The sequence below is a fragment of the Mirounga leonina genome, unplaced genomic scaffold (assembly GCF_011800145.1).
Source record: "Mirounga leonina isolate KUSES-001 unplaced genomic scaffold, KU_Mleo_1.0 Mir_104, whole genome shotgun sequence".
Classification (NCBI taxonomy): domain Eukaryota; kingdom Metazoa; phylum Chordata; class Mammalia; order Carnivora; family Phocidae; genus Mirounga; species Mirounga leonina.
In genome coordinates, this window is record NW_023270231.1 from 21,222,716 (window position 1) to 21,246,098 (window position 23,383).

The 23,383-nt window shown below is 39.9% G+C and overlaps 1 protein-coding gene and 1 pseudogene across 4 annotated transcripts in view; both read right to left on the minus strand.

The window, feature by feature from the left end:
• The window catches only part of APC (APC regulator of WNT signaling pathway), a 132,738-nt gene extending 120,267 nt beyond the window's left edge, over nt 1–12,471 (minus strand). For 2 of the 4 annotated variants that reach the window (XM_035015504.1, XM_035015495.1), the window contains exon 1: nt 12,210–12,469. The gene's annotated coding sequence lies outside the window, so the exon portion shown is untranslated. Of the gene's footprint in view, nt 1–12,209 lie in introns of all 4 variants that reach the window. The other 2 variants (XM_035015485.1, XM_035015476.1) reach the window with 2 other exon arrangements.
• Nucleotides 8,049–9,214, minus strand: LOC118017555 (annotated as a pseudogene).
• Nucleotides 12,472–23,383: the final 10,912 nt, after the last annotated feature.

Consider the following 23,383-nt stretch of genomic DNA (forward strand, 5'->3'; position numbering starts at 1 on the left):
GCTTAGAAAGGAGAAATCCAATTATTTAAGAACCTTTCCACAAAGAAAATTCCTAGCACAGATGGCTTCTCTGCCAGATTGTAGCAAAAAATTTGAGGAATAAAATTCTAGTCATACACAAACTTTTCCAAAACAGAAAATAAGGGTCAATTCACCCTATGAGGCTAGCATAACATTGATTTCAAATCTTGACAAGAACAATATAGGCCATCTCATTTATGAACACGGATACAAAACAAACTCTCAGGCAAAATATTAATAAACTGAACCCAGGAATAATTTAAAAAGATAATACAGTAAAACCAAATTAGGTGTATCCCAAGAATCAGATTAGGTTAAACAGTTAAATAAAATTCAATATATTAACACACGAAGAGAAAATTCATATGGCAATGAAAAGTTGCAAAAAAAGAAAGCATTAAATTCAAACAGAACAAAACACACAATTGTTAGTAAATGAGATATAGCAGGGAACTTTTTTTTTTAAGTTTTTATTTTAATCACCTGGTGCTCACTATGACACGTGCACTCTTTAATCCCCATCATTTATTTCACCCATACCCCCTACCCACTTCCCCTTTGGTAATCATCAGTTTGTTCTCTACAGTTAAGAGTCTGTTTTTTGGGTTTTTTTCCTTTTGCTCATTTGTTTTGTTTCTTAAATTCCACCTATGAGTGAAATCATATGGTACTTGTCTTTCTCAGACTTATTTTGCTTAGCATCCTCTCTAGCTCCATCCATGTCATTGGAAATGGCAAGATTTCATTCCTTTTAATGGCTGAATAATATTTCATCGTATATATATACCACTTCTTTAACCATTCATCAATCGATGGACACTTGGGCTACTTCCATATCTTGGCTATTGCAAATAATACTGCAATAAACACAGGGGTGCATGTATCCCTTTGAATTAGTGTTTTTGTATTCTCTGGGCAAATACCCAGTAGTGTGATTGCTGGATTGTAGGGTAGTTCTATTTTTAACTTTGTGAGGAAATTTCATACTGTTTTCCAGTGACTGCACCAGTTTGCATTCCCACCAACAGTGCACAAGGGTTCCTTTTTCTCCACATCCTCACCAACACCTGTTGTTTCTTGTGTTCTTGAGTTTAGCCATTCTGACAGGTGTGAAGTGCTATTTCACTGTGGTTTTGATTTGCATTTCCCTGATGGTAAGTGATGATGAGCATCTTTTCAAGTGTCTGTTGCTCATCTGTATGTCTTCCTTGGAGAAGTGTCTGTTTATGTCTTCTGCCCATTTTTTCCATTGTATTATTTGGTTTTTGGGTGTTAAGTTATGTAAGTTATTTATGTATTTCAGATACTAATCCTCTATCGGACATGTCATTTGCAAATATCTTCTCCCATTCAGTAGGTTGGCTTTTACCTTTGTTGATTGTTTCCTTTGCTGTGTAGACGTAGTCCCAATAGTTTACTTTTGCTTTTGAGGCAAGGGGACCTATCTAAAAAAAGTTGCTGTAGCCAATGTCAGAGAAATTACTGCCTGTGCTATCGTCTAGGATTTTTATGGTTTCAGGTCTCATATTAATCCATTTTGAATTTAGTTTTGTGTATGGTATAAGAAAGTGGTCCAGTTTCATTCTTTTGCATGTTGCTGTCCAGTTTTCCCAACACCATTTGTTGAAGAGACTGTCTTTTTCCCACTGCATAGCTTTTCCTGCTTTGTCGAAGATTAATTGACTACATAATTGTGGGCTTACTTCTAGATTTTCTACTCTGTTCCATAAATCTATATGTCTATTTTTGTGCCAATATCATACTATTTTGATTACTATAGCTTTGTAATATAATTTGATGTCTGGAATTGTGATGCCTCCAGCTTTGCTTTTGTTTTTCAAGACTGCTTTGGCTATTCAAGTCTTTTGTGGTTCCACACAAATTTTAGGATTGTTTGTTCTAGTTCTGTGAAAAATGCTGTTGGTATTTGGATAGGGATTGCTTTAAATGTGTAGATTGCTTTGGGTAGTAAAGACATTTTAACAATATTTGTTCTTCCAATCCTTAAGCATGGAATGTTCTTCCATTTCTTTGTCTTCAATTTATTTCATCAGTGTTTTATAGTTTTCAGAGTACAGGTCTTTCACCTCCTTGGTTAGGTTTATTCCTAGGTATCTTACTATTTTTTGGTGCAATTGTAAATGGGATGGTTTTCTTAATTTCTCTTTCTGTGGCTTCATTATTGGTGTACAGAAACGCAACAGATTTCTGTAGACTGATTTTGAGCAGGGAACTTCTTTAATGTGATAAAAGTTTTAACAAAAACAAAACAACAAACCTTCAGCAAATGTACTTGGGAGTGAAATGTTAAAAGCTTTCTCTCTGAGATCAGGAACAAGACAGGGAGAGCAGCCCTGGGATGATGCAGTGTTCTATTTCTTGACCTGGGTAATAAATTCATGTGTGTTTACAATAACGTATTAAGTTCTTCATTTTATGTTTTATGTACAATCTAGAATATGTGTTGTAGAAAAAAAAGAAATACTTGGAGATGAACAAAAGGCTGATTAAGACTATCACTAAAGCTCAGCAACTCTGTAGGTCCTAATTTTTCCCCCATTATGATTAATTTCAAACCAACTAACATTTATTGGGCCTATAAGACATTGTACAATCTGGCAACATGCATTATTAACCTTAAAGATGTTTGCAGCCTATCATCCAGTAACTCTATTATCTACGAACCCATCTTAAGGAAAAAGGCCAAGATAAAGAGAAAAAGAAATCCATTATGTGCTAAGATGTTCATTGCACACATGAAAATAAAATGGAAAACAACTAAACTACAGGGAACAGTTAAGAAAAGTAATTCTTACAATGGGATTATTATACAGTCAATAAAAATTAAGATTTACAAAAGAGTCTAAGAAATGTACATACCCTAATTTTTTTAAATTGGAAATATATACACACAAACAGTATGACTAATGGGGGATATATCTTAGGCACAGAAAAAAGACAAAATGAGGAGGGACAGAGGGCTATAAAGCTATACTGGTTTTCTTTATGTGATGAGCTTATGGATATTATCTGTACTTTTATTTCCTGAATTTCCTGTAATGATCATATAAAGCTTTAATAATGGGGTATATAAGAACTGAAGAAAATAATCACAAACCTAATGTATCTTATTTTAATTACTTCAAAATGTAACTAAAATTTCAATCAGTTTTTATCTCAGTATGATTTTATTCAGGTAAACTATTTTCTAACAATTAAACTGTTTAAGTCTATAATTTGCTAATCATTTATAATAATTTCTAATTATATTTAGTATTTTAAATCTATAGCCTTAAAAATAATAATAATTAGATCTCCAAAGATATATCATCTCTAGTTTTCTGGCCATAATTCTAAACCAGTTTGCTCTAACAGTGAAAAGAGAAAATGATCTATAAACAGGCTTCAAGCAGTCATTTCTGTAAAAGCAAAATAACTGTTAGTCTCTGAATAAAAGATTTGTTATGGCTCCTCACTTTCTTGAGTAACCATTTTCAACCTCAGTTTTGCCAATATCCTGGTATTTTCTGACCAGTTGTGAGGTATGTCTCAAGTAATCTGTTATCAATCATAAAGTATAAATGCGTTCAATGCTTATCATTAGAAATAATAATAAATTGAAGCAAATGTAAGATCAACCCTATATGACTTAACAGTTTGCATTCCAGTATACTTGAAAGAACACAGTAGAGATAAATCTTACATTTTGCGAATTCTACATTCACTTACTCAGTACTTACTGAGCATCTGTTAGAAGCAAGGAACTAAAGGCACCGTGCAAACAATAGAAACAGAACTGAAAACTATTAGGTCATAGAGTTAAACATAACTATCATTTTACATTTTAAAACTTTTAATAGACTAACCCAATCCTACTTTTCACTACTTGCCAGCACAAACTTTTTTCCTCTAGTTCTCTGATTTTCTTTTAAAATATTCTAGCCTTCCCTGCTGCCAAATCTCAGCTCGAGCTGTTCCCCAGCCTAAGTGCTTTTTGTTCATTCACCAGCACCTGTAGAATGCTCACTATATGCCACGCACTGTGCTTGGAATGAGAGAAGGAAAAAGACTTTTCTATCTTTTCTATTCTTTGAGCCTGGATTGAGTCCTGCTTCTTTCTCCAAGAATTACTCATTATCCTCTCCATACTCTGAATGCTGTAACCATTACTATCTAACACAGTGGGCTCCCACTCTTTAATGTAAGAAACCATTTTTAATATCAAAATGTTTCATGAATCTGATTCTCACTCCTTAGGTGACCTCATTTGGTCCGATGGCCCTAAATACCATCTATACACTGATAACTTCCAAACATAAACCTCCAGCTCCACCTCTCCCTTGAACTCCTAATAGATATGCCTATTCAACGTCTCCACTTGAAATCTGACAGGTATCTCAAACAGCCACATCCAAAACAAAACTCTTGATTTACATCTCCAAATCTGTTTTCCACCTACCCACTACCTCACAGCCCCCATCTCAGTAAAATATGCCATCTTTCACCCAGTTGCTCATGTTGAAAAACTTGGGGAGTCATCCTTTACTTCTCTCTCCCTCACACTTCACATCTAATCCATCAGTAAATCCTAATTACTCTACTTTTTTTTCTTTAAGGATTTTATTTAATTATTTTGAGAGAGAGAGGGAAAGAGAGTGCAAGTAAGGGAGGGGCAGAGGGAGAGAATCTCAAGCTGACTCCAGGCTGAGTGTGGAGCCCGACATGGGGCTTGATCTCCTGAACCTGAGATCATGACCTGAGCCAAAATCAAGAGCTGGACACTTAACTGACTGAGCCACTCAGGTGCCTCTCTACTTTCTAAGTGCATCACAAATCTGACCACTTCTTTGCTCCCCTAACACTACTACCTTCTCCAAGTAGCACGTTTCCAACCTAGATTATTGTAAGATTTTCCTAACTGGTTTTCCTGCTTCCATTCTTGCCTTCAATTTTCAACAAAAGTTGGAGTGATCCTCCAAAAAACAAACAAACAAACAAAAAACAAGTCAAATCTGGATATTCCCATGTTTAAAACACTTTAATGATTTCCATTTCACTCAGAGTAAAATTGAGTCTTCAAACGACCTTCAATGCTCTACCTGATCTAGCCTCTGCCTGTCCTCCCCTTCACTCACTCTATTTCTGCCACACCGGCCTCCCTGTTGTTCTTCCAACATGCCAAACACACCTCCATCTCAGAAGGTGCCGCTCCCTCTACCTGAACATTTTACCTCAGATAGCTCCACAGCTAACTCCCATCACTTCCTTCAGGTCTCTCAGCTCAAAGGGCTTCTCAAAAAGACCTTCCCTCACCAACCTATCTAAAGTAACATCCTGTTACTCTTTTATCCACTAAAACTGTTTTATTTATGTCAAAGCCTATTAACTACCGTGTGTGTGTGTGTCTGTGTGTGTGTGTTCACATGGACAATGTTTATTGGCAGCATCTTTAACCAACATTTATGCTCAGACAGAGCAGAGGCTCGATTTTGTTCACTATTGTTGCCACATTATGTGCACACAGCAGACCCCAAGAATATTCACTGGATGAATGATGGTAATTGCTTTTAGTTTTGTTGAGAAAATAATGAAAAAACACTACTAGAATTCAGTAAGGCTTTCAAATGAATTTATAATACTCTATTAATCACAAAAGCATTATATACATGCTTTGGTGGCAGAAGGAGTACAATGTACATAATTCAGGGTTCAATAACAACTAAGGGATGGAGCCTTCTTATAATTATCCCTTCTCACATCCTTCCTATGCCATTCATTAATTCTTTCCATAAATGGTTACTGTGTACCTCTTAGCCAGAGTATTCTAGACATTAAGAATACAAAAATAATTAAGACAAGATAATGCATTGAGACATATAAAAATAATACTTACAGAATATGACATATACTAGAAATACAAATATAGATTATAAAATTGTACCATAACAGGGGAAGTAATCCACATTTTAGGGGTAGGTGTTGAGGGAAAGTTTTAGTAGTGATGATAACTCAACAAATACTCGCAAAATCAAATAACAAGGTATTCTTCAGTTTACTTTACATGTGAAATGAGGGTTTTAAGTCTTAAAGTGCTACAGTAATTTGCTACCATGAGATAAGCTGGCCTTAGAATGAAACCAAAACAAGGGGAATGACAGAACTGAACAGATCACAGAGAAACTGAGCCAAGTCCTTGATGATTTCAGGCTGGATAAAGCCTTAGATAAAGTTTAGCTACAAGATCTAATCATTCCCTTTATTGTTGAAGCAGTTTGAATTTTGTTTTCTGTCACTTGCAATATAAGAATACAAATGAATGTCTATGAATTCTTTTGAAAAGCAAAGCATTTGCTTATTTCAAGGTGTAGGACCACTACTGGCATTTTTGAAGAGATGAATCTTGTTTTGTGGGAGACATCACAGGACTTTTAGTATATGTGACTTCTACCCACTAATTGTCAGTAGGCCCTCACAAACACTGTGACAACCAAAAATGTCCCTATATATTTTCCAAATGCCTCCACCCCCAAGGGGCAAAACAAATCTATTTTCTAATAGTTTTATATGTACCCATTTGCCTCAGTGGTTCCACCAGGTACACATAAATGTATGTACTTAACATCAACCTTAGGGGTAACTGGGTGATGGACATTAAGGAGGGCACATGATGTAATGAAGCGCTGGGTGTTATATAAGACTGATGAATCACTGAACTCTACCTCTGAAACTAATAATACACTATATGTTAATTGAATTTAAATTTAAAAAAAGAAAAGAAAAACATCAACCTTAGGAGAACAGGGATACATCACTCAAATGTCTTAATTTTACATAATCCAATTTTAATCAGTCATTTATGACTATCTCAATGTTTGGCCAAAATCCTATGTATAGTGTATATCAACTCTTGGGGTAAGCAGTGCTGTAAGTTTGCTCCTACTATTGGGAAATTCTTACTTACTTAAACTTACTTTTCCATAAAATACTATAGAGACATGTCACTGATATTGTTGGTCACCTTCCCTTCAGTCATTCACCTAACTTCCTCCTAGACTGAAATGCCAGATAATGGTTCCCCCTGGCAAGTAGGACATGAACATGCCAGGATGACATCTGACATAGGGGTTCTGTGAAAGGTTTATCTGCCTAATCAAGAGATTGGAGGGCAAACTTCCTCCTATCTTTGGTGGCTGTGTGAGAATGTGATGTCTGGAGCAGAAAGAGTAATGTGCAACAATAAGGGGATGAGCCTGAGCACAAAGATCAGCACACTAAGGATAAAGAAGAAAAGCACCTAGATCCTTGATATAACACTACACTGACTGACCAGTAATCCTCCAACTCTGGACTTCTTTTTACGTGAAATACTGTTTACTCTTGGTCGATATTATGTAATCTGAGGCCAAACTAATAGAAGATATATTCAAGATTTGACAGCTGCTGAAAGTGGGAGAACCAAGACGACTGCAGGGTTAGTGTGGGTGGCTGGGAGAAAGGTGTTTACAAAAGAGAAATTAGAAGGAAGGGAAACACATATACACACATACACATGTAAACACAATAGGTGAGCGTAGGTGGATTAAAATCAAATTCGATTTGATTCTGTTTGGTATGAGGTAAGCTTATGATAGTACATCTAAGATAAGAGATATACAGCAAGCAATGTAGGTGGGAAGTCAAGTTACAGAATGGAGAAACATCCACACAAAAATGATGATTTATATCATTAAAAATAGGATACAACCACCAAGAGAACACAGTGAAAAGCACAGAGACCTTTAAGTACACTGGTTACCTCTTGTCATTTTAGATGAGGTTCATCCACCAGTTAGGCCAATTAGAATAATTTCACCCCTTTTGACAAAGATATTGTGACAGACTTGGCAGCATGACCTTCTCCATTTGTTCAATCAGAATAGGGGTTAGGACTTTGGGGAAAAGGCTAGAAGAGAATCCTTCTCTCTCCCTTTGGAAATAAAGAAGGCTATCAGATGAACATTGCTGATAGCCATTTTTTTTACTAGGAGGGAAGCCAGTCTGAGCATAAAGCCCAAACAGGAGGACAAAGTTGAGATATTAGCAGAAAAATGGAACTTCAGCCCCAATGACATAAGCCTATTCTTGAAGACAATTCTATCTATGCACTTGCCAATTATATAAGCCAATACATTCTTTTTGCTTTTATTATTTATTTATTTATTTTACCACAGCACTAAGTTTTATTAGGGATTTCATTAAGGTTAAATCTCTAGAAATGAGGGAGTCAGTTCAGGAGCACAAAGCTGATGAAGCCACCTCAGATCTCATAATGAACCACTGGCTCAGGCTCTTTGGTGGGATCGCTGCCTCGTTCCAGGTACAGATTATTATAAGGATACTGCTTTGGCCCCACAGGCTGGTAGGTGGGGTAAGTCTTCCCCACCCAAAACATGAACAGCATGAAGGCCACGAAGCCGAGGAGGGGCTTACACCTGAGATTCCAGGAAATAGGCGTGGGGGATGTGTCCACACAGTTCCTGATACACATGTCAAAGTCCCAGTGCATCGGTTCACCCCAGTTCAACCTCAGGTCTGGGTGGTCCCAGTTTTACCACGGATCCCTCTTCTGCTGTGAGCGGTCAGGGAGCTTCGGGTAGTTGCCACACCCCATGCCATCATCCGGGTACGGTTGGTAGTCTTCTACCCGCATACTGTATTTCTTGGCGGTGGCGGCCCGTTCGTCCGGGGTTTTGGGATAGGGCCCCGGGAGCATGTCCTTCGTAATGTGCGTTGCTGTCCGTGCACCCAACCGCACCACGGTCCAGATTGCCCTTTGCAGCCATCGGACTCCCAGGACCCGCGCTCCAGCCGCCGCCATCTTCACCTTCCTCCCTCTTTTTGCTTTTAAATCTAGTTTGCATCCTAACTAATGTAGGAACCGCTATGTTTTGGGGGAAGAAGTGCAGGAAATGCTAAAAAACTTTCAGAGACGTAAGAGAATCAGGACATACAAGGCAGAAGAACAAAGAAATCAGATAATCTTATTCCTATAGAGTATATTTCACAAATGATCTTAGGAAACCAAGGATAACAAGAGGAAAGACCATTAGATTTGGTGATTAGGAGGTCATAGGTGACTTTTAAACAATTTTTTTTTTTAAAGATTTTATTTATTCATTCAAGACACAGAGATACAGAGCAAGAGAGAGCACGAGTAGGGGGAGAAGCAGAGGGAGAAGCAGAGGGAGAAGCAGGCTCCCCGCTGAGCCAGGAGCCGGACGTGGGGCTCGATCCCAGGACCCTGGGATCATGACCCAAGCCGAAGGCAGACGCTTAACCATCTGAGCCACCCAGGTGCCCCGGTCATAGGTGACTTTTAAAGTAGCAATTTCAGTGCTGAAATGGCAAAGGAAGTCAGAGTGCAAAGGAAAGAATAATTTATATTTATTAGGAACTCCATAATGTACCAAACATTTGGGTGGACATTAAACATGAGTTAAACTCCTTCAATTATGACTCTGTAAGCAAGTTTAATATTCTATTTTATAGATAAAGAATAAAGTGAGTAGTAACTTGCCCTCAGCCACATAGCCACTAAGTGGTTTTAACAGACTTCAAACCCAGATTTATCTGGCTCAAAAGTCAATGTTCTTCCTACTACACCAGGCTCCTGGAATTAAAGAATAAAAATACAATGGCACAGCAGGCTCAAAATTCAGACTGGCTTCCCTGAGTTGTACAGCACACAACACTGTATTTGGCAGCCTTGACATAGAAGCATATACATAGGCTAGAGAGGGAGAGACTGAAGAAGGAATGATAAAGACAGTTCTACAGAAAGAAAGACAGGCAGGGATGATTGTGGACACATCTGGAGGGGACTACTCTTGAAAAGGGGGAAGGACATTTCTTCCTCTGAGATAGGAGTAAATAAGGAAATGATACTGAGGATAGAAAAGAATATACCTCAGACAGTTGAGATTTTTCTCAGGAAAGGAAGAGATCAAGTTATTTGCTGTAAAATCCTTCAGGAAATGAGACAGAAAGGAACACAATCAGCACTAACGACCCAGCAGAGAGCAGAGCACCAACTGATATGAAAACTAACCAATGTCCACACATAACTGTCTCTTGTATCCTTCAGGAGCTCAGGGGTCACACTGAAAGAGCTAGTGATGAGGCTTATTCTGAACTGGGGACTAGAAAGGTAAATCTACAGAAAATAAAGCATTCTAGGGCATCAGTGAGAGCTTAGTAAAAATTGATGACAGTGGGATCCTGGTTTAGAGAGGCAAATGAAATCAGCAGTAGGCTAATGGGTTGGATGAAGAGAGAAAGAGGGGGTTCATAAAGACTGTGTGAGAGGGAGAAAACAGGTTCCCTAAGAGTGAAAGAGTAAGAGATTTTAATAACAGTTTGTAAACAGAGATGTGTTTTGACAGAATCCTTCAAATTATTTTCCCAGAGGCAGAGAGCCATTGACTGGAGCTCAGCAGTCCTACTATCCCTTCAGCCAAAAGCGCAGAATTGAGATAACCCCCTCAAAAAACATACAGTCCTTGATTGTAGAAAAATGAAGGCTAAAACAAACAAATGAATGAACCAGCCCATACAGAAATCAAACATAAAAATATCTCCCCTTATTTTGAACTAAACAATTCTATCTCTAAATTTAAGAAATTTAAAAAAAATTTAAAAAAAGGAAATTCATTAAGAGGTAAAAGTCTACAGCAACGGGAAAGAGAGATTGTATGTCATGAGGCAGAATGAAAAGTAAACAAATCTATCAGGCCAATTATACAACCCACATATTAAAGATTGTTAGTACAGAATTCCAATAGGACAAGGATAGTTTGTGCTTTAATAACTTGGGAGAGCACCTAGGATAGCTTCAACAAAATGATATTACTCAATTTAATGTTAATAAAGTAGTCCACCCATTTGCAATAGCAAAGGAGAAGCTATTATTTATATCTTTAATCTCATTTTTACAACTTTGGGGCTCTTGAGAAATTATCCAACTACTTCTCTCTCTCCCTTTGGAAGTAAATGACAAAGGCTATCACATGAACGTTGCTGATAGCCATCTTTTTACTAGGAGGGAAGCCAGTCCGAGTACGAAGCCCTTTAGGAGGACAGAACTGAGATAACTGCAGAAAGACAGAAAATATGGGAGAAACAGAAATGGCAACTTCCTCCACTGCCATTTCAATCCTGCAGTTTGCACTTACAAACTTTGGCAAGATACCAGGTTATTTAGGACAGTTTCTTACACCATTAATTCTGAGTACCCTTGCCCCAGTAACGAAAGAGGGAGAACTGAGACTGGCACAGCCTAAATTTTGCAGAAAATATCAAGTCCTATAGCGACTGTTAAGTAGTAGCAACAATCGAGAATCCAAGAAATTTGAGAAGTTTTGAGTTTAAAAAGCCCTTCTCCATTTTAGTCCCTTCTAAATAAAACAAAAGCTTGTACAATACGGGATTCTAAAGCTTCACTGGGCAATTTAAGCGAACACTGAATGAAAGAATAAATCACTTAAACTTTCTTGTGCTATTACATATCTTACATTCACAAAGCCTTCTTTTTAAAAACGAACACTTCCCAATTCTTTCACTAGATCTAGAAAACGTAAGCCCCCGCCTTAAAAGTTCGGAGACCAGAGGTTTACTATAGTCAGAGATTAATTTCCATGAACAATCATTTGCATCACAGGCACCATTCTCTACTTTGCAGGAGTTCAATGGGCCAAGAAGTCCAACTCTTCAAACGACCCGTCTCCTGGGGACTTGTCTCCTTCATCAAGGTGAAGCTTTTTCTTTGTAACTATATACGAGACTACCGGGTATTATTCCCAGACAGTTAAACTTTTAAAGGAAGCAAGAGAGTCGAAACCAGGAAGATGGGGAGGCGACTAAAATAGGAGGGGCAACGACCCACCCACCTAACGCGAAGGAGAGACCGCTTGGACCGGTGAAGCTTCACCAGGAGCCAGGAAAGGTGCGGAGGGCGGCAGGCGTCGCGACCCCCTCGCACGGTGTGAGAATGGAGGGCTTGCAAAGCCAGGGTCCAACTGGAGGCCTGAAAGGGGGCGCAGGGCGGGGAGGGGGTGGGACGTGGAGACAAGAGAGCGGCAGAGTCCGGCCGAGCACCATTAGGGTCTGGAGCAACGGCGGGCCAAAGACGTCAATGCTTGCGTCTCACTCACCTGCCAGACGCTCGCCCCGCGGCAAGAAGTACGGACGCCGCTTGGGCGCTTGCTCTCCTGCGGTACACAGCCGCTGCCGCTGCCGGAGCTCCAGGACCCGAGAGCAGAAGGTGGTGCAGAAGCACGCGAAGCGGCGACCAGACCCGAGCCCAGAGAGGCGTACATAGGGGGCGCCGGGAGTCCGGGAAGGCAGCTCTGTGCTTCACCTTCCTCAGCAGTAACTGACGACGCTTCCCGGGCACAGCATCTTGCCAGCCTCGGCCCGCTGCTCCCGGGCCTTCGCCCGCAGCTACCCCCCAGCAGCGGCCGGGTTTCCGGCGGCCACACTCCGCCCCCTTGCTACTTGGCCTCCGCCATCTTGTTGGAGGCGGGAAGAATGCAGCGCGCATGCGTGCGCAGGGATCGCCGGCGTCCTCCAGCCCCGCAAGGAGGGGCCGCAATGCGCAGTCGCTTTGCCGCAGCGTTCAGACTGGGTTCTTCGCGGTCCGAAACCGAATCTGAGTCGCCGGACCTCCTCGCTTTTCTTTGACCGGGAAGCCGCCGAATTAATAAAACCCTTCTGCGCATCCACACTCAGTAATTCAGCAAATACCTATGTAGCGCCTACAATGTGAAGCGTTCTAGGCTGGGTGCTGATAAACCTGGCTCCAGCCCAAAAGGAGCTCATAATCTAGTGAAAAAGACGGAGATGAACGAGTGATTCCCTAAATTCTTGTTTTGTACCTGCGCGCCACCTCCTATCCCTCGCCCTCCCCCCGCCCATTTTAATTCAAAGCATACCTATTCTGGGAAGTCCTCGTTAGTCTCACACAGTTTTACCTGTTCTTTACCTTTAATTACCTCTCTAGCTTAATTTCATTCAACATTACATTAATTCAACAAATAATATCTGGGTTTCTACTATATACTTGATACTGTCCTGGGCTCCAGCAGTAGGAAGTATAAACTCATGAAATTTGCACTCTAGTGGGAAAGAATGGACAATAAAAGACAAGTCACAGAATTAATGTTTGATAGTGATTAGGGATGGGGAGAGAGCAAACCACCAAAAGATGAAGGAGAGTGAAGGGCGGTAATTAGCAATCTTTCTCCGGAGATGACATCTGATCTGAGGCCTGGCTGACCACACGGGCCAGGAGCCAAGAGAAGATCTGGGTCAGAGCCTTCCAGGCAGAGGGAACAGCAAAAGCAGAGGCCTGAGGTGGGAATGAGACCAGCAGGTAAGAAGGACAAAGAGAAAAGGTGGCATGGACAGTGGGAGGAGATGAGGAGAGGCAGGGGTCAAATTAGGTAGGGCATTGAGGCCATGGTAAGAGTTGGATTTTACCACAAGGGGCCTGTCTACCTTGCTGACACTGTCCCAACTGCTTTCCAAATACTAAAACTTCCTGACTGCCTGTGCTTTGCATGTGCTGTCCCACAGTCTTGAAGATCCTTACTATTGTTCTTTAAATGTCTAGCTTGTCATCTTTTCAGGTTTCAGTGTAACTGTCACCTCAGAAAGGCCGTCCTTCCTAAGCTACGTATCCCTCCTGCTCTCCAGTTAGGTTCCAATATTGCATCTGATCATTTCTTCCATGGCACTCAACATTTTTGTTTTTCTATTTCACCCATCCCCCTACCCAACTCTCTGGCAACCTAGTTTGTTCTCTGTATTTAAGAATCTGTTCTTTGGAGGCGCCTGGATGGCTCCGTGGGTTAAGCATCCAACTCTTGATTTGGGCTCGGGTCATGATCTCAGGGTGGTGGGATCAAGCCCCAGTTGAGCCCCACATCACGCTCTGTACCTAGCGTGGAGCCTGCTTAAGATTATCTTGCTTCCTCTCCCTCTCTGCTCGTGTGCATGCTTGCTATCTCTCTCTCTCTAAAAGAAAAAAAATCTGTTTTTTTGTTTGTCTCTTTTTTTCTTTGTTAAATTGTTTTGTTCCTTAAATTCTACACAAGTGAAATCAAGTGGTATTTGTCTCTGACTTCCTCACTTAGTATTATACCCTCCAGGTCCATCCGTGTTGTTGCAAATGGCAAGATCTCATCCTTTTTTTATAGCTGAGTAATATTCCATTTTGTATATATCTCACATCTTTATCCATTCATCTATGGATGAACATTTGGGTTGCTTCCATATCTTGGCTATTGTAAATAATGCTACAATAAACATAGGGGTGCATATATTTTTTCAAAATAGTGTTTTTGCTTTCTTGAGGTAAATACCCAGTACCGAAATTACTGGGTCACATGGTGGTAATTCTATTTTTAATTTTTTGAGGAACCTCCATACTGTTTTCACAGTGGCTGCACCAGTTTGTGTTCCCACCAACAGTGCAAGAGGGTTCCTATATCTCCACATCCTCGCCAACACTTGTTATCTCTTGTCCTTTTGATTTTAAGCCATTCTGACAGGTGTGAAGTGCTGTATCATTGTGGTTTTGATTTTCATTTCCCTGATGATTAGTGATATTGAGCATCTTTTCATATGTCTGTCGGGCATCTGTATGTTTGCTTTGGAAAAAATGTCTATTCAAGTCCTCTGCCCATTTTTAAGTTGGATTATTTGTGGGTTTTTGCTATTGAAGTGTGTAAGTTCTTTATATATTTTGGATATTAGCCCCTTATTGGATATATCATTTGCAAATATCTTCTCTCATTCAGTAGGTTGCTTTTTCATTTTGTTGATGGTTTCCTTCACTGCGAAAAGCCTTTTATTTTTGGTATAGTCCCAATAGTTTAATTTTGGTTTTGTTTCCCTTGCCTGAGGAGACATATCTAGAAAAATGTTTTTATAGCTGATGTTAAAGAAATCACTGCCTATGTTTCCTTCTAGGATTTTTATGGTTGTAGGTCTCACATTTAAGTCTTCAATCCATTTTGAGTTTATTTTTGTGTATGGCGTAAGAAGGTGGTCCAGTTTCATTCTTTTGCATGTAGCTGACCAGTTTTCCCAGCACCGTTTGTTGAAGAGACTGTCTTTTTTTCCCATTGTATATTCTTGCCTCCTTTGTTGTAGATTAATTGACCATATATGGGTTTATTTCTGGGCTCTCTCTTCTGTTCCATTGATCTATGTGTGTTTTTGTGCCAGTGCCATACTGTTTTGATTACTACAGCTTTGTAGTATAACTTGAAATCTGGAATCGTGATACCTCCAGTTTATTTTTCTTTCTCAAAATTGCTTTGGGTATGATTTTTTTGTCTTTTGTGGTTCCATACATATTTTAGTATTATTTGTTCTAGTTCTGTGAAAAATGTTGGTATTTTGATAAAGATTGCATTAAATCTGTAGATTGCTCTGGGTAATATGGACATTTTAACAATACTGGTTCTTCCAATCAATGAGCATGGAATATCTTTCCATATGTTTGTGTCATCTTCAGTTTCTTCCATCAGTGTTTTATTGTTTTTGAAGTACAGGTATTTTATCTCCTTGGTAAGTTTACCCCTAGGTGTTTTATTATTTTTGGTACAATTATAAAGTGATTGTTTTCTTAATTTCTCTTCCTGCTACTTCATTATTAGTGTCTAGAAATGCAACAGATTTCTGTATATTAATTTTCCATCCTGTGACTTTACTGAATTCATTTATCAATTCTAGTAGTTTTTTTGGTGGAGTCTTCAGGGTTTTCTGTATGTCAGAAAATGTCACGTTATGTCATCTGCACATAGTGGAAGTTTTACTTCTTGCCTACCAATGTGGATGCCTTTTATTTTTGTTATTGTTGTTGTTGTTGTTGTTGCCTAATTGCTGTTGCTGGGACTTCCAGTACTATGTTGAGTAGAAGTGGTGAGAGTTTAGTCCTTGAAACATACAACCTTCCAAAACTGAATCCCCGGAAGAAATAGAAAACTTGAACAGATCAATTATCAGCAATGAAATTGAATCAGTAATCAAAAATCTCCCAACAAACAAAAGTCCAGGACCAGATGGCTTCACACGTGAATTCTATCAAACATTTAAAGAAGAATTAATACCTATTCTTCTCAAACTATTCCAGAAAATAGAAGAGGAAGGAAAACTTCCAAATTCATTCTACAAAGCTAGCATTACCCTGATACCAAAATCAGATCAAGACACTACAAAAACCCCACAAAACTATAGACCAATATCTCTGATGAGCATAGATGCAAAAATCCTCAACAAAATATTAGCAACCCGAACCCAACAATACATTTAAAAAAATCATTCATCATGATCAAGTGGGATTTATTCCAGGATGTAAGGATAGTTCAATATTCACAAATCAATCAGTGTGATATATCGTATTTACAAGAGAAAGGATAAAAGCCATGTGATCATCTCAATAGATGCAGAAAAGCATTTGACAAAGTACAGTATTCATTCATGATAAAAACCCTCATGAAAGTAGGTCTAGAGGGAACACATCTCAATAAATAAAGGCCACATATGAAAAACCCACAGCTAACATCTTTTCAATGGTGAAAAACTGAAAGCTTTTCCTCTATGATCAGGAACAAGACAAAAACGTCCAGTCTCACCACTTCTATTCGACATATTGTTAAATTATATATTTATTTTTTCACTCTCCCACTACATTGTGAACTCCATGAGGAGTGACAATGTTGTTTACCAATAGACACCCTATGTCTAGCACCATGCCTGGCATGGGGGCGGTCACTCAATAAGTGTTTGTTGAATTCATGAAAGTTTGTCAGCACCTAGGTAGTTAGTGGCATTCAACATTGTTTTTCTCTTGTTAGTTTTTAATATTAAATGCAAGTCATTTCCTATTTATATGTCTCCTCAACTAGATTACAAAAGGGAACTTTAGAAAGGGTGGGGATGGAGAAAGAATAAAATGGAGAAGAGTAGGTGATGATGGGGGAGTGGGCAGATTGTATTGCATATGTTTGCAGGACTGGGAGAAGGAAGGCTTCAATTTAATGAAGTGCCTATTTTATGTGCTGTGCACTATGCTAGGTACTTAATCCTCACCATAGCCCTGCTAGGTAGTTATCCTTATTTTGATACATAGAAAAATTCAGAAAAATTAAGTCACTTGCCCAAAGTCACATATTAAGAGATACTACTGACCCTAAAGCCCATGCTCTGCCCATCTAGAGAAACTGGATTTGGAGATGGGCCTATTTGGTGATTTGACTCTGTATCATTAGCATGCTTTCATTAGAGACTTGAGCTACTGCCATTTACGAATCCTGGTTGTATTGCTATTCTCGTAGGCTCTCAATAAAGGGCCTGATTGGAAATTGCTGTCATTCTGTTCTTTTGGACTGGAGCAGAGCTCATTTTACCATTTCCTTTTCATGTTTTTTTAGAAATTTGTATTTTTTTTTAAAGATTTATTTATTTATTTGAGAGAGAGAATGAAAGAGAGAGAGCACATGAGAGGGGGAAGGTCAGAGGGAGAAGCAGACTCCCTGCTGAGCAGGGAGCCTGATGCGGGACTCGATCCCGGGACTCCAGGATCATTGACCTGAGCCGAAGGCAGTCGCTTAACCAACTGAGCCACCCAGGCGCCCAGAAATTTGTATTTCTTTTTATTAATAAGTTCTATATATTTCATCAAAGGAAAAAGAGAGAGAGATCTATATATACCAGAAAAATGGGTGCATATCCTAACTGCTAGCTGCATCCCCTTGGTTAGGCTTGTTCCTGTATGGCTAGCTCTCTCATCTAGGTCCCAAGTAATACTTTATACATCAAAGACAGTTCTCTGGCAAAGAATGACAGGCTCACCACAACAATCACTTATCCCATTTACTCATCAGAATTACACACCATCATTTCCCTCTAAACAGGATAGCTGTCTCAGGATAGCTGGGGAGAACTACAGGAAAGGATGGGGCTGCTATCTTATATCTGGGGCCATTCAGTCCTTGTATGAGGGAAGTAATAGACTATAACTCATGATAGCATACACTTGTCAACTGAACCCTGTTAGTCCATATGCAAGCCCGGTAGTAGGTGGGATTACATACCTGAAAAGACTCTCTCACCTTCTACCCCGCTGCAGTGTAATTCTTCCTTGGAATAAATCCCAGAAACAAGACGATGTCTTCAGTTTCTGTGGTATTCTCTGCTCTTATGGTGACCATTTGTTATGGGTTGAACATGCCCTCCCCCCCCCCCACCAAAAAAGGATATGTTGAAGTCCTAACCTCCAGTACTAAAGGATATGAACTTACTTGGGAATAGGGTCATTGCATATATAATTAATTAAGTTAAAATGAGGTCATACTGGAGTAGGATGGACCTCTAATCCAATAGCTAGTGTCCTCATAAGAAGACTGCCATATGAAGGAAGAGACACAGGGAGAAAGTTGTGTGGTGACAAAAGTGGAGCTGGAGTTATGCAGCTACAGGCCGAGAAACACCAAAGATTGCTGGCAAACCACCAGAATTTAGGAAAAGGCAAGCAAGAATTTCCCTACAGGATGGGGCACCTGGGTGGCTCAGTCAGTTAAGCGTCTGCCTTCAGCTCAGGTCATGATCCCAGGGTCCTGGGATCGAGCCCCGCGTCGGACTCTCTGCTCAGCGGGGATCCTGCTTCTCCCTCTGCCTGCTGCTCCCCCTGCTTGTGCTTTCTCTCTCTCTCGAATAAATAAATAAAATCTTAAAAAAAAAAAAAGAATTTCTGTACAGGTTTCAGAGGGAGGATGGCCCTGCCACCTTGATTTCAGACTAATGGCCTCCAGACCTGTGACAGTAAACTTCCCTTATTTTAGGCCCCCTGGTTTGTGGCACTTTGTTATAGCAGCCCTAGAAATGAATACATCATCATAGGTATACTGCAGGGCCTATAAAATACAAGGAAGTGGTGGGGATGGGCAGTGAGGAGGTCTGGGCTACTGTCCCAGTTTGGCAGCAAACCAGCAGCAAGACCTCAGGCTAGTTGCTCCACCCCACTGAGCAAGCTTCCTCATCTGTGTGAACAGGCGTAATAACAGCTGCTGTGCCTACCTCAGAGATCTGCAGTGATAACTGACAAGTCTTCCTCCAGAGATGCTGTGACCAAGATGGCCTCACAGCTACTGAGAAACAATTATGTAAAAGACAGCCCTCCTGCCGTGGGGAATTTCACACTCTGGCTGAAAGGCCCTTTCCTATATGAGATAACTAGCACAGGCCAAGTGCCAAGTGTGTGCTTTGGACCTGGTTCACTATTGATATCCAAAGGAGGAAGGATCACTGTGGACTGGGGTGGAGAACAGAGCCTTCATAAAGGACCTTAGCTGAAAAGGGATTGATTAGAAGAATATTGGATATCTGCAGGATGTTCAGGAACAATACTTGACATTCTGCCCAGAAGTAGTCCCCCAAACCACCCCTGCAGCCACTGTAGGGTACAGATACCAAAACTAGGACCACCAATACCACTTGCCCTAGACACTGGCTGATGCCACTCCAGCTGAAAACTAGATACAGTCTCTATTGCGGCCACTGGTCTCAATAGAACAGAGGGTCACTGTGACTTAACCACACTTGCTTTCAGTCCCAGGCCTAGGGGCAAATGATTGACACAGCCCAGTCATATGTTAACAGTCTAGCTCAATGCTGTGCAATAGAAATATAATGCAAGCCACATACATAATCCTAAATTTCCTGGTAGCCACACCAAGAAAATCATAGAAAAAAGTGAAATTAATTTTAATAATATGTTTTATTGAACCCAGTATATCCAAAATATTATCATTTCTTTTTTTTTTTTTTTAAAGATTTTATTTATTTATTTGAGACAGAGAGAATGAGAGACAGAGAGCATGAGAGGGAGGAGGGTCAGAGGGAGAAGCAGACTCCCCGCCGAGCAGGGAGCCCAATGCGGGACTCGATCCCGGGACTCCAGGATCATGACCTGAGCCGAAGGCAGTCGCTTAACCAACTGAGCCACCCAGGCGCCCCAAAATATTATCATTTCAACATGTGACACTAGCTGCACTTCAAGGGTTCAGTAGCTATGTGGCCAGTGGCTATCACATTTGACAGTATAAGGAGTCCAGCAAAATAATAGGGATCCCAGCAAAATAAGTGTATGGCCTTGTGATTTCCCTAGTGAGACAGGGGTTCTGCTTCATAAGGAAGGCCATTTCCCTAACACAGGAAGGGGGTTCAGATGCAATCTTGTGAATGAAGGATACACCTGAATGAAAACCAAGACTGGATTAGAGGAAAAAATGAAGGACTTTTATTATGAATTTTAATGTGTAGTGACTGGGAGCCACTCAAGGTTTCTGAACTGGGGAAGTACTTTGAAAAGTTTAAGAAAGTTACCGTGCAGATGTAGATATAACTTTAAGAACACTAGAATTGGAATTAGGAGTCCGGGATTTTAGTTATGCTTCCTATCTGTGAAGCCTTCGGCAAGCTGCCTCTGTGAATCTTCTCATGTTCAGAAATGGGGATGATGATATCTATCAGGCTTGTGAGGATTCAATGAAAGAATGTATGTGAAAATGCACAACAGCTAGCAAGCACTCCATATAAATGTTACTTGAATCTGAATGAATGTGGATATCTAGTTGGAGATTTAGATAAACAGTAAAGAGGTTGAACTATTTCCCCAAAGCCAAGAGGAATACTCTAGAATAAAAGCTAGAAATATGTATTTCAGATATTTCAATTCTGCCTCAGTTTGGACCAGTTAAAATATATACTTGTTTCAACGAACAAAGGGAAAAGAAGAGAGAGAGACAAACCAAGAAACAGACTCTTAACTCTAGAGAATAAACTGATGGTTGTCAGAGGGGAGGTTGGTGGAGGGATGGGTGAAATAGGTGATGGGGATTAAGAGTACACTTACCATCATGAGCATTGAGTAATGTATAGAATTGTTTTTTTGTTTTTTTTTTAAGATTTTATTTATTGATCTGAGAGAGAGAATGGGAGACAGAGAGCATGAGAGGGGAAGGGTCAGAGGGAGAAGCAGACCCCCTGCTGAGCAGGGAGCCTGATGTGGGACTCGATCCCGGGACTCCAGAATCATGACCTGAGCCGAAGGCAGTCGCTTAACCAACTGAGCCACCCAGGCGCCCACTGTATAGAATTGTTGAATCACTATATTGGACACCTGAAAGTAATTTTACACTATATGTTAACTATACTGGAATAAAAATTAAGAACTTAAATAAAAACATGTACTTGTTTCCTCAGTAGCCCATTTCTTCCTTACAGCCTTTACTGGTCATTCCTGGCTAGAGGTGGTCTCTCCTTCTATGGTCCAGAGTTCTCCTTTGGGTAACATGACATGGTTTGTTGGACTCATGCCTCATCCTCTTCACAGGGTACATACATGAGGACAGAGACCACATCTCATTCATCTTTGTGTGTGTGTGTTTTTTTAAAGATGTATTTGCTTATTTGAGAGAGAAAGTAGGGGGAGGGGCAGAGGGAGAGAGAGAATCTAAAGCAGACTCCCTGTTGAGCATGGAGCCTGATGCAGGGCTTGACCTGCGTCCCTGAGATCATGACCTGAGCTGAAATCAAGAACCAGACGCTTAACTGACTGAGCCACCCAGGTGCCCCTCATTCATCTTTGTATCTATCCCCCCATATTGTCTTGAACTGGAAGCATCCAAACAGATAAGATCAGCAAAATTTGGTAATTTTTTAAAAGATTTTATTTTTAAGTAATCTCTACACCCAATGTAGGACTTGAACCCACAACTTTGAGATCAAGAGTTGCACATTCCACCAACTGAGCCAGCCAGGTGCTCGAAAATTTGGTGATTTTAGAAATTGGATGATGAGTACTTTGAATACCCATTATTACTATTCTTATTACTTTTGGGTTTGCTTGGAAAGTCTCATAATAAAAAGTTTTTTAAAAATCCAAGAAATTTTGCTTCAAGATGGTGGAACAAGTTATTTCTCTCTGTATCCCATTAAAATGCCAGCAGCAGGGCTTAATTTTCCATGAAACTAATGGAGGTTAAGTTTCAAGGGCACTTGCTTGCACTGGTCCTTTCCAAGCTCCCAGAAAGTGCCTCAGCAATATGTTCACATAGTTGTAAGTTTTTCTAAAATCTGCAAAAGCAATATATTTCAATTATATTCATTAAAGGCATTGTCTCTTCTGATTTCCCCTCTGGCACAGTTTTCCTTGTGTCAGGTAGCATTAGAGTGGCTGTAGTCATTTTTGGGGTCCAGCTAAGGGGAAGTTGTGTTTCAGATACAATTTGTTTGAATTACAAGCTATTACTAATAACAAGTTGTCAAACTGAAAAAAAAAAAATATCAGTAATAACAATTTTTTTTGATCAACCATGCTTGAAGAAAGATTGAATTATCTTTCTGTTCAATCTGTAACAATTTGATAGAAGAAAATCACTATCATATGAAAAGCCAGACCAAAAACCCCCAAAACCAAAAAACAACAAAAAACCCCCACATCCAGACCCCCCCAAATGCAGAGGAAAAGTATGTCAGTATAGTATAGCATATACTCTGTGTGTGTGTGTGTGTGTGTGTGTGTGGTGTAGTCATTGCTTTTGTAATAGCATTATATGGTGACAGATGGTAGCTACACTTGTAGGGAGCATAGCACAGTGTGTAGAGCTGTTGAATCAGTATGCTATACACCTGAAACTAATATAACGATTGTGTATCAACTATACTTCAATAAAAAAATTATGTCAGGTCGGGGAGGGGGTGCCTGGGTGGCTCTGTCTGTTGAGCATCGGACTCTTGATCTCAGCTCAGTTCTTGATCTCAGGGTGGTGAGTTCAAGCCCCATGTTGGGCTCCATGCTGGGCATGGAGCCTGCTTAAAAAAAAAGTATATTGGGTGATAGAATAATAAATACATTATATTGTTTTTTTTAATTTTCTAATGTTTGTGGATTTTGTGTCAGCATTCCAAGATTTGTGATTTGTTGTGATTTATTTTCTCATTCTAATAAATATTCATTTTTCTTACCTAAGTCTGTCTTCAAATTTTATATTTTTTTCTCCTAAACATGGGCTCCAAAATTGATCTTTCATAAAACATGGATCTCTGAAATTATAATTGTGGATTTTGATATCCCCCCTCAATAACTGATAGAACTAAGAGTTAGAAAATGAGCAAAGATATAGAAGACCTGAACAACACAATGAACCAACAGGATCTAATTGACGTTTATAGAACACTCTATCCACAACAGCAGAATGCACATTTCTTTTTTTTAAGTACCGTTAATTGACCACATGCTGGGCCAGAAACGTTA